This window comes from Paramisgurnus dabryanus, chromosome 10 (genome assembly GCF_030506205.2).
Source record: "Paramisgurnus dabryanus chromosome 10, PD_genome_1.1, whole genome shotgun sequence".
NCBI lineage: Eukaryota > Metazoa > Chordata > Actinopteri > Cypriniformes > Cobitidae > Paramisgurnus > Paramisgurnus dabryanus.
This window is the reverse complement of record NC_133346.1, coordinates 22,341,765-22,356,204: the sequence shown is the minus strand read 5'-3', so window position 1 is coordinate 22,356,204 and position 14,440 is coordinate 22,341,765. Positions and strand designations below refer to the sequence as shown.

The 14,440-nt window shown below is 38.2% G+C and overlaps 1 protein-coding gene across 3 annotated transcripts in view; it reads left to right on the top strand.

Moving 5' to 3' along the window:
• Positions 1–3,413: 3,413 nt before the first annotated feature.
• rabgap1 (RAB GTPase activating protein 1) overlaps positions 3,414–14,440 on the top strand; it is a 91,781-nt gene continuing 80,754 nt past the window's right edge. For 2 of the 3 annotated variants that reach the window (XM_065290269.1, XM_065290268.1), the window contains exon 1: positions 3,414–3,528. The gene's annotated coding sequence lies outside the window, so the exon portion shown is untranslated. The remainder of the gene's footprint in view (positions 3,529–14,440) is intronic. The other variant, XM_065290270.2, reaches the window with a different exon arrangement.

Genomic DNA, 14,440 nt, shown 5'->3' with positions numbered 1-14,440 from the left:
GAGCTTCCATTGGAAACAATTAAAAACATGTGCTGGCCGCGGGCGTAAAAGCTTTGGTGTGCACGCCCCCTTAGGTGATAATTTCTATTCTTTTTTTACGTAATTCATTAATACACATTCATTTTAAACAATAAGGTAAGGTGATTGTCTATTAAAAGTAGATGCATGTTTTTGGTATAGATAACAGTAAACAGGGAGGAAGCAGCAGCTCATTTGCATTTAAAGAGACACACACAAAACAGCACTTTTTCCTGCACACCCAAAAAGAGGCATTTTCAAAATGGTATAATAAATGATCTGTAGGGAATTTGGACCTAAAACTTTACAGGCACATTCTCGGGGACACTTGAGAGTAATATTATATTTTGATAAATTGCAATATTAGGTGACCTTTAATACAGTAGCTATAAGAAAATAAAGCACAACGAAATGCTTGTTATGAAAGGTTAAGTATTTTAAGTATGTATTAAGCAATTTTATGTATTGTGCAACAGCCCTCTGTTTCCAGCAGTTCTGGATTTGTGTTTACAGTGGAGAGTAGGAAAAGTTTTCATTGATAATGTTATTGCGGTATGACTAACAAAGGCCAACCATTAGACTTAGTTTAGAGTTGGTTTTATCTTTCAGAGTTCCTGTATTTCCTTATTTTATTAGAATGCATCACTAACTTCCATGAAGTTGATGTCGAAATACTTTGTATCAGTTTTTAAATTTTGGGTCAACATTTTAACCCCATTTGTATCAACAGTTCTGAGATTTTCATATGCGGTAAACAATTCAGAACTTAATATGGAAAACATATTGATTGTATATGAACAATGAGAATTTATAGCGTGATGATAAAAGTTTAAAAGTTTTTTTTTCACTAGTTTTCATGGTTTATTCTATAAAACCGTTTAGTGATTTCTCCTTTGTTACATCTGCTTGGACCAGTGTTGTCTGTGCGTATGTTTATCCTGTATATGTGTATGAATGTTTAAATGTATGTATGCCTTGGTTAAGTATGAACAAAAATGAATATGAATGCATTATCACTTAAGACTGTTAAATATGGGTTCAAGTCTGAAATATTACAGAATTTCCACTTCTAGTAATACGTTTATAAGCTTAAAAAAGGATAAAAGTGGAGTAAAAGCTTCCTGGTCTTGGCTTAAGCTGTGCTTTATTAAATCTCATTTTGCCTTCTATAGTCGAAATGATAACAAAAGCATATTAGCGTTAAGCTAACTCATTTAGCCTTATTCAACAGAAGCAGAGCGAATTGACATTTTCTTTTGACATTTCTCGTTTTACAGAATGAATAACACAGATGTGTTCAACTTGTGCACCATGAATGAATTTTTTTCATATTTTTTTTCAGGGAATGCTTTTATTTGTTTGCTTTCATCCTTTGAAGTGTTTAAAGAAACTGGGTTGCTAACTAGATGTTGAATAGCTTTTCTTTTTTAACACCAATGCAATGCAACAAAGCCTTATCAGTACATGTTTTACTGTTGTATCAGCCCAGCTTCTGTATTATGCATGCTGCCTTTGGCAAAGAGTTTCTTTGGCAAAGGAAGCATGACTGTGTAGTTGTGTCACACAACACACCAGGGCTGTGAGTCTCCTTGCACTTGTGGCCGTATCTTGCATCCTACAGACTTTCTATGATACTTACTGTCTGCTCTTTTAGATTAATATCAGGGTTGTTATTATTTTATCATGGTTGAATTGTTTTTTCCATTGGAAATGTTAATTTTGTTTGCATTTAAATTTTAAAAATTTGCTTAGCTATTATAATGGGGCAGAATGTTTTTGGTTGTGATGAGCTGCTTGTATTGTCTGTGTGCAACCGCAAAAACGACTTGATGTGTTGGATATTTTACGTCTGTATTAGACATTTTATTTGCAAATCTATTGTTCGATTCAATTGTAAATGAATACAAGATGGGCATCCGTCATTTTATACAGCCAGAGCCATCATTAGATGGACATACTGCACATTTTTATGATACATATATATAACCAGCTATATTAAAATATATAAGGCTACGTATTTATGGTCACAGAGAGAGAGAATTTAAAAAAATTAGAAATATCTTTTGATGAAATATTAATAGAAATTATTTATATTGCAGGTTTCTTTAAAACACCACTTGGCAAAGATTTCCCTTTTGCTTGTGGCAATGCAAGAAAGAGTATATGAAAATGTAGCCAATGCACAGTCAATTCTTACTGTATTTGGTTGTTTGTTTGTTATTGCTCTTGTATCTTGGCCGAGCTTTGCTCTGATATGTAGGGCAAGCTTTGGGATGAATTTAAAGGTCATGACACGTAGTTGCATGCCAAGATAATAAACAAAGATAAATCATGCACAGTGTTTGTCTCTTCTTTCTTACCATTACAATGCAGTTTTGTGAATAAGCATGACATCTGCTGGTAAACTGTGGTACTGCAGTATTTGGCACAACCTGGATAAAATGTGGAGAATATGTTACTTAATTTCAATCTGAAGCACAGAAATATCTCTATAATGTAAATATCCATTTATCAATTGGGTAAATTTTCTTAACTTAGTAAACACTGAAGGTGCCATAGAATGGAAAACAATTTACTTAGGCATAGATGGACAAAAAGAGTTCTGTACATGATGATGACATATTGTGAGCCTCAAACACAACTGTTTCCTCCTTATTGTAGCATTCCTTCTGAATGATAAAAACAAAGTTGTGACTGCTAAGTAAGCGCTATATTCTAGTTAAAGGCAGGGTGCTCGTCAAATTCCATATTTTCGTCTGATAGAGGCTCAAACATAAGTTCTGTTTACACACGAACAGAGCTACTGAAGGAGCTGCTCTGAGAAACAGCCAATCAGAGCAGAGCTCAACATTATTATTCATGACTCTTTCAATTAATAAGGTAATAACAGACCATATCATTCTAAAGGCAAATCCTAGGGTTGTTAATAGACGTAAACCTGTACATTTTGCACTAAATAAAGCCACATACCTTCTATGTAGATATTAGAGAACAATTTCATATAGTATTTCAATGCATTCTGCGGCACCTTTAAAGGAATGTTTTTTTACTCACCCTTATGTCGTTTAACCCACTGTGGTTTTCTTTGTTCTTCAAAACCAAACTGATTATTTTAGGTTTGGGTTTGTTTTTGGATCTTTTTAACACAATGAGATGTTTATTCAAAGTAGCTGGCATACATAAATTTTCCTGAAAACAAGGCTTGTGACGTAATGAGAATCACCAGAACACAACAACCAAAATCTAATTTTTTAAAGCGTAACATAATATTGTACGTTATGAAACATTATGTTAAATTGCAAAGCGTAAACTACTTTTCTGGTTTTTTAGTATTAAAGGGATACGCAGTAAACACCTCGCACAAGGTATCCTGTGTCAAAGAGTAGTGCGATGCGCATGCGTAGTGTGAGCGGGGTTTGGTTTGTGTTTACAGCAGCAGTACTGTTGCTGGCTAATGGTGAGCGCTGTTATGTCAAGCATCTCTGGAATTAAACGCTTTTGTGGAAACAGGTAGGATGCGTGGCATTGCTGCACACCTCCGTGTTTTTATTTAAAGTACACGGCCGTTGCCTGGTTTATACGTTATTAAAACAAATAAGGCAGTTAGACGTTTAGTTCTGGGTTTAATGCTAGTATGCTATAGTATGTTAGCCCGTTAAAGGCCGTGTGCTGGTGAGCTTGAATTCATGGCACAAAATCTTCCTAAAACAGATCTCTGCACGTCACACATGCTCATCTTAACAATGCACCTTCTGCAAATTGTGCATTGCAAAACCTAAGTTAAATAAAAGCAAGAATTCGTTTCTTTATTGTATCTGACGACAGTGTAAATGTATTGTCTGGAGTAGACACACGGATCTGCAAAATATGTTTGTATTTATGAGCCATACATGTAGTGTAAAATTGGAGTCTGTAATTGTAGGTCATTTACCTGGAGGTGTTATTATTAACATGTCAGTGTGATGGTAGTAACATGGCATAATTCCTCCACCCAGAGGCGCGTCTGCCCGTTAGTCACAGACTGCAGTCAACTTCAGCTTTAATCTGCTCACTCTTGCTAGCATTACTAGAAGTTCTTATCTTCGTCGTCGCCGCTGCTGTGCTGAGAGCCACATCGGCAGCATCATTTGATTTAAATGCTCGTTCAATATGTCTGTTTTTGTCGGTACTTTAAAAAGTCACCTGCCGTCTGTAGTTTAAGTGACGTCATGAATCTGACGCAAAGCGTTTACAGGGTCCTGTGACGTCACGATGCCAACTTGTGTTCTGAAGCTGTATGATAAGGAGCATTCCTCCACATTTTCCAATAATTGTTTTTGCCAAAACTCTGACCGCGTGTCTGAAATTGCCTACATCCGTACTATGTAGTTTGTATAGTTGTATAGTATAGTTCGTGAGTAAGTGCCACATGAAGCCCAATTCATCTGTATGTGCCAAGAAATGTATTCCTCATGGTTGAATTGTACTTGTTTAACAACACCTGATTAATTATTTTCACAGTTCTTGTTAGCACGTCATAGGTAAACAAACATATGCGTCACATGACAGGGCAAAAATGCATTCAGCACACATTCATCATTTAGTGAGTGTACTGGTACTCATAAATGGTGAGGAGGTGTACTTAATTTCATTCAGTGCATACTGTCACAGTAGACAATTTCAAATGGAGGGTCAGGGTTTATGGCAGTTTTAAGTTAGCACCTGATATTACAAAGTTATCATAGTTTTATGCTAGTAATACTTGTTAATAATTATTGGCTAGTAATTATGTTCCTCAAGCTTAGTTGTTAGAGCATTGTGTTAGCAGCCTTAAGGTTATGTGTTTGATTCCCAGGCATTCTCACACTGATCAAATGTTATACTTTGAATGCACTGTAAATCACTTTGGATAAAAGCATCTGCCAAATGCAAAAATGTCAACCGTTATTTTTTTCAAAGATAAGTTTTAAGTGTCTGCCCATACAAAACTTGCTGCCACTATGGTACGGTGTTGTTTTGTGGTTGTCAGGGTTTTGTTTTGTAGAGTGGTAGCTAAATGTTTACTTACTGAGCTTAAGCCCAAGTCTCTGATGTTCTGGTATTCATAAATGGCTGGAGTTTCTTCTTCAATTGAAGTCTATTGATTTTTACTGGGACAGAAAGTTAGATCGCTTGAAATGTTAATAGTGCAGTTTTTTTCTTGCCTTTTGATTTAAATTTATTTATGTCCATATAGCACAAATTATTTAAAACAATTTAGCATTTACATATATTTATTTTGCAGACGCTTTTTTCCAAAGAAAGAGCATTTAGTGTTTTGTCTTGGGGGGCATGTTAAACAAAACGTTTTAAACACGACTGTAACGCCAGGCAGACACAGACTTTGGTTGCTATGATACTTCTTATTTGTTTATTAGTCGTTGATGCTGGTTGGTTGTTGTGATATTTGTCGTGCTCCTCCTCCACTGTGATTGGATGGCTGAGTGAGAAGTGACATTGACGAGCTGAACGTTTTACCCAAAGTTGAACATTTTTCAACTCTGCACGTTCAGCACTGAGCGCGGAAAAAATGCTGAGTGCAGGAGCTCAGCACGGAAAAAAAACAGCTGCTGGTGTTTATGAACGCATTGCACTTCCATTGGAAACAATTGAAAACATACGCCATAGTTTACAAAGCCATGTTTACACGCAGGACTAGAGTTATAGATGCTACATTATGCCACTCTCCTAGATTAAAGGTAGCCTGGCTCCGCCCTCCTACGTGCTTCCGCTTAATTTTCATTTCGCTTCAGCAGTACCTCTGGGATGGCTCTATAGAGTTTCGTTTTCTCCTGCAAAAATCTGCAGGACCAATCAGCGAACAGATGGGGGTGGCTAAGAACGATGACGTTGAGGTCGTGCGTCAGTTTGAGTTGTAGTTCAGTAATGGCAGCGGAGAATGACGTGAGAAAAGCTATTCGGTCCATTGTTGCAAAACTGCCAAATGTACAGAAGTTAAAGCCGGAGCAAGAACCAGGTTTGCTAAGTTTTGTTTGTCTGATTATTCTGACTTGTTGTTTCCGTCCGGTTTCGGTGCATGATATACGTCACGACCACACGTTAGCGATTGGCTTTGGCAGATCCTGAGTGACTCTGTGCAGATCCAATAGTTTTAAATAGGGATGCTCCGATCAGGATTTTTGCAGCCGATACCGATCACCGATTTGTAATCATTGTGATCGGCCGATACCGATTCCGATACCGATTTTTTTTTAAAGCTGATATGCAAGCTCTTTGATGACTAACTGTTACAATCTTTCGTAATAAAATAATACCACGGATGTTGCCTTTGTTACATTACTTGCAGTAATTAGGTATATTATTGTTTTAATAGAGACTCAAATAAATAAGCACAACAAATATTTATTCTGCAAAGAGAAATTTAATATGGCTTTAAAAAGGCTTATGTCTCCTAAAAGTACTGAAAATAAAACACTTCACAGACTTTACTGTATTAATTAAATATTCAGGTTGTAAAGCATCATAAGCATTTTTACAACCTGTTGCTCATGTGCAGCGTGCAGATTTGTATGTCTCTCTTTGCCTTTACAGAGATATGCGTATGAGGACGCGCTTCGGTAAACAGCGCGAGGCGTCTTCACATCCCCATCAAACAGCGTATACAACACATATCTATCACGGACAATTGCATCCTCATGCCAAAAGTTTCTTATTTGCATGCGTCTTAACGTTTTGAGCGTTTAAACTTTTATTTTCCTCACAGCTGCTTGACTGCGTTCAGCCACCGCCTACGTAAAAATGTCTTTAATTGCAACCGCATTCAGGATCCTTTTGATGACAAAAGTAAACAGAAAGATCGGTTTATGAGATCGGCAGATTTAGCGAGCACCGATCGAGTCATTTAATGCCATTATCGGCCGATACCGATCGGCGGCCGATCGATCGGAGCATCCCTAGTTTTAAACTTCAACAATGGACCTCCTTAACGGAAGTAACGCTTTGCAATGGAGCGTGGCCAGACTCTCTGTACAAATGAAATGAATGTAGGGGAGTCTGGTTGGACCAGGCTAGATTAAAGGGATAGTTCACCCAAAAATGAAAATTCTGTCATCATTTACTCGTCCTCATGTTGTTACAAACCTGTATCAATTTCTTTGTTCTTATGAACACAATGCAAGATTATTTGAGGAATGTTTGTAACCAAACCGTTTATGAGCCCCATTCACGTCCATAGTATTTTTTCCTAGGGCTCATAATCGGTTTGGTTACAAACATTCGTCAATGCTTCTCAATGAATTATGGTGAAATGCTGCTACATCCAAAGACCAGAGGTGCTTTCGTGCAGAAACTCAGTATGCGCCACAGAAGAAGTACCATTTAACTCTTTCCCCGCCATTGACAAGTTATCTCGTCAATCTGCAATACCGCTATTATCCACCAACTTAACCACCAGCGCTCTTCCGCAACTACCGGTAATAAAAACGGAAGTATTGCCCTAGGGCAAACAGCTGTATGTCCGTGTATGTTTTAAAGATCGCTCTGCATCTGATATCTATCAAAAGTCCTACACGAAAATGGAATTATCTCAGCTTTTTGCTCAAAAGTTTGTGTTTTTGATGAAACCTACACATATTTGAGAGGTGATAAAAACAGAGCACATGAAGGTAGGATGAAACAGATTTTTTTGTTTGAAAGCAGAGGGTCTGTTCTTTTATTTCATATATTGTATGTTTACATATTTAAAAATGAGCATTTTCTGGAAGGCATTAAACTTTTGTGAAAATCATGAAAAATGCTGGCGGTGAAATAGTTAAATGTCTAAATGAAGCATATTTATATCGCTGTTCATTAAACCTTTTCAGGTATTTTCATTATAGTAAAAAGTATTTATAATGATTATGTTTGATGAGTGTTGCTTTTTAAATGCATGTTGTAAACGACTCAAACTCAGTGATTTTAGATTGATAAAGACTTACCTAGTCTTACCTGATAAAGACGACCTACCGATCAAAGAGCCATAATACGTGAAAGAGCTGCATAATATCACCTTTAATCATGATTAATCTTTCCAGCTCTTCTGTATCGGCAGTCTCACTGTCTGATCATAGGACGATCTCGCTATGGGGCATAACGCGCAACACTACTGGCCAATTTTGCATTAAGTACACGCATGCTTAATGTGTGCGATAATAGTTTTTAGCACTGCTCTTCTAGTGTGCAACCCCATTTAAGGGTTAATAAACTAGGGGTTAGTAAAGTCAATGTTGTACAGTTGTGTTTTTCCAAAATGTAAAACTTTGCCATAGGTGTTTGTAATAACAGTTGTTAGGGGTGCGACGAGATCTCGTGCGAAGGGACACTCCTTGATTAGTTAAAACTTTTAAAAATGACATGATTTCATACATCCCCATACATTAATTTTAGGGGTGTGACGAGACACTTAATCTTATTCTTATTCATTTATTTTATCATTTAGGATTAAATGATGTGTCTCGTCTCGTGGATTAAGTGTCTCGTCACACCCCTAACAGTTGTTACAAAATATTTCACACTACTGTGGCCAATCATTTAACACAGTAAAAAGTTTGTTGTCTATATAATTTATGTGATGAAAAAATATATATATATATATATATGTATTAAATAAATTATGTCCAATGTCTAATAAGTTGTCTCATTGGACAAAAACCAAAAGGTAGATGGCCTTACAAGTATGTTATTATTCCCTATGTGCTTCTGTTCCTCAATAATAATAAACCTATTCCTCTGTGGATGTTATGTTGCCTAGACAGCAGCAGCAAGTCACTCAAGGGTTCATGTCTTCTTCATTTGCGAAAGATAACTGTCTGTTAACACAACTGTTTCCATTAACCACAAGCATGTGGTGGAGCTTCAGTAAAGGGATACTTAGAGTTTAGCATTGCCTGTGGGATTCTCACAAACGGCATTCAGTCTGGCAGAAAAGAAAGAGGTCTGGTGGTCAACCATGTGTGTGATACAATGACAGATGCTCAAGATCTCCTGGGTATGCGAGACAGCTGGACCATGCAGCCACACCCTGATACTATATCAGTGGCATTGAGCTCGCCATAGTCCACATGCTTCCTTTGGACATTTGAACTACCTACTTAAAAACCCAATGATTGCAAAATTTAAAAGATCAGCATGTTTCTTGTTAGTAGTGCTTGCTTGGAAAAACCATAAGTTAACCCCAAGTATTACACTTATGTGCTATAACTCATTCTGCACTATTGCCACTGTGGTATAATATATAAAACACTTCAATTTTTGTGGCATGTGAAGACAGAGGGGCTCTTACATACTGAGATATATAGAAAATAAATTAGAGATACAGAATTGGGCTTTTTTTATTCGGGTAACAACCACTCAAAACACTTTAGCAACTGTGCAGTGACGCGTTGGCAACTTTAGCATGCACAAAAAAAGTGGTATATTTTTATACGTTCACTAGTTTAATAAGTGTTATTGGTCATCTAGCTGTGAAGATTATTGATGTGAAATAGAAACTAGCAAGAGACACTTGTGTTATACACCTCGCTGCTGTGCCTGTCTATTTCTTTATATCAACACTGTGTGTTAAGGCATTTTTGGCATAGCTGGCCTGGACCACAGTATTATTGAAGCATTCAAGCATTCCTGAATATCACAGAAAATAACTGGTTTCTCTTTCTCACCTTGTTTCTGCCATATCTAATCTCTCTTATAGAATGTATACAGATATACAGATTTCATGTGATGTTACCGATCACATTTCCTGATTCTCTACACATGCAGTTTTAGTGTTGACCGAGAGGCAACCTTTTGATCTGTCTGATGAAACCAATACGGAAGTGACTTGTATTCATCGACTGGCTGCTAGAGGCTGGCTCCAAAAGGGAGTCAATTCCCATAGGTTCCCAGTGTTAAAATGCCCAACTTTACAGCATAAAATACTATGTTTATAGCCTGGTTCAAAAAGTGTTTTTGGTTTATATAGTGTCCGGGTGTGGTTTCAGCCACCAGCCACTTTATCTTCACCCACGTCCCGCCTCTTTTCCCATCTGCAGTTATCCGCGAGTGATGCGCGGTGATGGGAGGCCAAGATGGCGATGGCAGGCACCACCTACAACTGGTTTAAAAAAACTCTTTACAAACCTATGGGTGACGACACGGACACTACATCTATGGTGTTGACCTAAACAGCGCTGCCATTTTAAAGGTGGCATGACATGATTATTTTTATTTTATTATATACTTATACGCCACGCCAGAACCTTGATATGCTTCTTACAGAGCCACTCCTTATCCTGGCTGTGTTCGGGTCATGGTCATGTTAGAAGACCCAGTCTCGACCCATCTTTAATGCTCTAACTGAGGGAAGGAGGTTGTTCCCCAAAATCTCGCAATACATGGCCCCGGTCATCCTCTCCTTAATACAGTGCAGTCATCCTGTCCCATGTGCAGATAAACACCCCCAAAGCATGATGCTACCACCCCCATTCTTCACAGTAGGGATGGTGTTCTTGGGATGGTACTCATCATTCTTCCGCCAAACACGTTTAGTGGAATTATGACCAAATAGTTCTATTTTGGTCTTATCTGACCACATGACTTTCTCCCATGACTCCTCTTGATCATCCAAATGGTCATTGGCAAACTTAAGACGGGCCTGGACATGTGCTGGTTTAAGCAGGGGAACCTTCTGTGCCATGCATGATTTCAAACCATGACGTCTTTATGTATTACCAACAGTAACCTTGGAAACGGTGGACCCAGCTCTTTTCAGGTCATTGACCAGCTACTCCCATGTAGTTTTGGGCTGATTTCTCACCTTTCTTAGGAGCATTGAGACCCCATGAGGTGAGATCTTGCATGGAGCCCCAGTCCGAGGGAGATTGACAGTCATGTTTAGCTTCTTCCATTTTCTAATGATTGCTCCAACAGTGGACCCTATTTATTACCAAGCTGCTTGGCAATATCCCCGTAGCCCTTTCCAGCCTTGTGGAGGTGTACAATTTTGTCTCTAGTGTCTTTGGATAGCTCTTTGGTCTTGGCCATGTCAGTAGTTGGATTCTGATTGTATGGGGTGGACAGGTGTCTTTATGCAGCTAACGACCTCAAACAGGTGCATCTAATTTAGGATAATAAATGGAGTGGAGGTGGACATTTTAAAGGCAGACCAACAGATCTTTGAGGGTCAAAATTCTAGCTGATAGACAGGTGTGTAAATACTCATTTGCAGCTGTATTATACAAATAAATAGTTAAAAAATCATACATTGTGATTTCTGGATTTTTTATGATTATGTCTAGGAGATTATGTCTCTCCCAGTGAACATGCACCTACGATGACAATTTCAGACCCCTCCATGATTTCTAAGTGGGAGAACTTAAATACTTATTTTCCTCACTGTATAAATGAATCACTTGCGAACACAGACATATCATTCTCAGCATTTTTACTCTTTTTAACTAACCACCCTAAATAATGCATTGCACCCCAAATAATACACTTATTGACAGCGTTTAAAAAACATATTTTTCAAAGTTTTCTTAACTACTGCGCATGCGCACAGGTTGGCAAGGGCCACACATGACTCTGTATAAAGCCTGTGAATTTTGATGGTGCATTACCCCCATTCATAGTAATACTGGTGCTTCATCTTGGTACCTATCTAGTATCTTTGGTTTTACCTTGCCCACCGATAATGATTGAAATCTTCAGAGCCCTAAATGTATGCTGGAAATTGTTATCAGAGCTGTGTCGTCTTTTTTTTACACTTATACGCGCATGCCCAGTACAATGAATGGTTATGTGACATGCGTATTCAGTCGTATGCAGTGTGGATGGCAGAAATATTTTTTTGAAAAGCAGTGGAAATGCCAGTATATAAACGGACATTGTAATTTTATAATGCTGTGTTAAAACGAAAACACACTTGTGTAAACTAGTCTTTCTCTTTCACTCTCTGTCTGTTCATCTGTCTCTCACTCTCTGCCCCAGTTTTTCTGTCTCTCTGCTGTCTCTCTCTTTCTCGGTCTCTCCCATTCTCTCCTTCTCTGCATCAGTCTGCCCATTTCTCTCAATCCTCTTTCTCTTACTATCCTCCTCTTCCGCTTTGCTTTTCCCCAAGAGACTGTGAAGCATCGTCTTGCGTTTCACATCGCATTTGGCTGCAGTGTCCTAGGGCAGAGAGAGAAGGGGAGATCCGACAAAGCGTGTATTATAAAAGCACAGGAGCTGGGCAACAGAGCGCTAGTGTGAGACCGCATCCTGCATGTCTATTCCACACAAATCCATTCGGAAATCAGTCTGTGTGAGAATCCACTTCTCTGTCTTTACCAGCTGCACAATAGACACAATTCATTGTAGGCGCTCTTTGAAACTTGTGCACTGCTGGTTTGCTGGTTTCTGGTCATTGGTCCCCAGCGTGTAGCACAGAGCCTTGTCTGAGAGCACAATATGCCCAGTCAAGAAAAGCAAAGCTCATTCACACAGCAACAACCTGCCAATCTCTCACAGTATCTTTTCAACCTAAACCCTGTGACCTATGATTTTACATACATCTCTCTCGGCTCAACCCACTAATATTTGTCTTAAAGGATAGGTCACCCAAAAATGTAAATTCTGACAGCATTAACTTACCCTCATGTTGTTATAAACCTGTTTGAGTTTCTTTTTCCTTTTGAACACCAAAGAAGATATTTTGATAAGTGATGGTAACCACACAGTTGAAGGCACCCACTTAATTTACATTGATACATAATAGGAAAAACAAATACTAAGGAAGTCAGGTGCCATTAATTTGTGTGAATGAATGGGAGTGAGTCTTGTTCGGTAAACATATAGGGGTGGTTTCCCGGACAGGAATTAGACTAGTCCTACACTAAAATAAATGTAAGAGCTGTCCAAATTTTCAGTTACATATCTTAAAATACATCAGTGCCCTTTATTTTGCCTCAAAATCCACACAAGTAATGTTTTTAGTAAGGCATGTTTGTTAAAACTAGTTATATTTTCTAATTAAACTAAGACCTAGTCCTGGCTTAAGCTAAAGGGCTCGTTATAGTTGTGTGTAGGTCCTTGTCGCGTCGGTTTTCATTTATACTTTTGCGTCGTCGTCCCCGGCGACGTGCAATTACATGCACAGACCGCTAGTAGGCATCCACATGTGTAACCAGTAGCAGCACGACAGTCAATGAAGAAGCAGCTTGGCAAGTTAACCCACAAACAAAAAAGAAACAGCAACCAGTTGTGTATGATTTGAGAAGACCAGCAATGATGGAAGTAAATAAACAGCAACTTTTATTTCAGTTTGATTGAAATCACTCCCCAACTTGGTCCATCTTTGTTTTCACCGTCAGAAACGGAAATACTTATGATGCTTTTTTTTAACCTGACAGGAGGGGTTCTGGTGGACCAATCACAGCGCTTGCGGTCCGCGTAGAACTGACACGCTGTTAAAAATATTGCGAGGTGCACGTCAGGCTACGCACAGGCTACGGATAACCTACGGTGTAGAGCTTACTCACGACTATAAATTGGGCTTAATCCCTGTCCGGAAAACTGTCGCATAATTTCTTTAGGAGGTTCACTTGTTCATTTATTAAAGTCTTTGAAAACAATACCATTGATATTTGAGGAGTCTTGGCAAAAATACACTGTAAAAAATCCTTGTAGCACTAAAATGTTTAAGTTTAAACAACTTGAAATAATAAGTTATAGTCATTTCAACTTTCTTGAAAAATTATCTTAGGTTATTACAACTTTATTTTTATAATTTATTGCAATGTCTAACTAGTAAAAAAAGTTAAAATGACTTAATATTTCAAGTTGTTTAAACTTAAACAATTAGGGCGCACTCATTGTTAACCCAACGGTATCGTGCCACGAGCGCGATTGTTCCCTTCCCTACTTCCCCAGAAGCATGCTTTCGTCATTAGGCCATTATGCCATTGTTTTGATAAAACAGGAAGTAAAGCGCTCTTTTGACACTGGAACTTATTTTTTTACAGTGTACATGGAGAAAAATTAATGGAAGACCACTTGAGAAAGTTGCTTCATAACATTCAGGTCATTTTGCGATTCTTTTGAGCTTGTTTTGGTAGTGTTCTCATGTCTGGACCTGTACTGTACGTTCCCATTGTTTCCCTCCTATAGTCAAATTTAGATCCGTGTTGACCTTCTGCCAAACCCCTCTGCTTTTCTTCATGCACACAAATACTAAGCTGTAATACACACAGTGTTTGTCTCGTCGTTCTTTGATTGTTCATTTTGAATTAAAGTTTTGCTGTGCTCATTCATGTGCATTGTAATGTGAAAGGTATTTGGCAATAAACTTTATAGTCTACATCACCTCATATTTTGTTTGTCATTTGACTGTTGCCATGGAGATATTGCACATTTTTTACATTTGATTTACGATTGGTTGTCATATAATAGA